The sequence below is a fragment of the Etheostoma spectabile genome, chromosome 18 (assembly GCF_008692095.1).
Source record: "Etheostoma spectabile isolate EspeVRDwgs_2016 chromosome 18, UIUC_Espe_1.0, whole genome shotgun sequence".
Taxonomy (NCBI): Eukaryota; Metazoa; Chordata; class Actinopteri; order Perciformes; family Percidae; genus Etheostoma; species Etheostoma spectabile.
The window spans coordinates 9,635,034-9,635,438 of NC_045750.1; the positions used below are offsets into that span (position 1 = coordinate 9,635,034).

The 405-nt window shown below is 36.8% G+C and overlaps 1 long non-coding RNA gene across 1 annotated transcript in view; it reads right to left on the reverse strand.

Annotated features, from left to right (window-relative positions):
- LOC116705925 (uncharacterized) overlaps positions 1-405 on the reverse strand; it is a 15,506-nt gene that overhangs the window by 8,560 nt on the left and 6,541 nt on the right. The gene's annotated exons all lie outside the window — the stretch shown is intronic.

Here is a 405-nt window from a genome sequence, read left to right on the forward strand (position 1 = left end):
TGGATCTCAGGCAGACAGTTGGATTTGTTACGTCTTTCTGAATCTGCCCTTCGTCTGTCAAGTTTCCTTACCGGTCATTCTATCTTAGCTGAAAAAGAACATCTTGTCTCCTTGGATAGGCTATGGTCTCGACCTGGGACCTGCTATGATAAACACTGCTCTAGACAACTGTTTCTGTCAGACTTCATGCCATTTATCCTTCAAGGAAAGAAAACAAAGTCATAACAAATACAGTTGTCTCCCATCAAGGAAAACACACAGAGGACAGATTCAGAAGTCATATATTCTGAGGATTGGAGATTGGAAATCTTTTTATGAATAATTAATATGAAAAGCATTGGTTAAATGTAATTTTCCCATTACAAAAGCAAAACAAATTATTTACAAAACAGTTTATCTAATCCC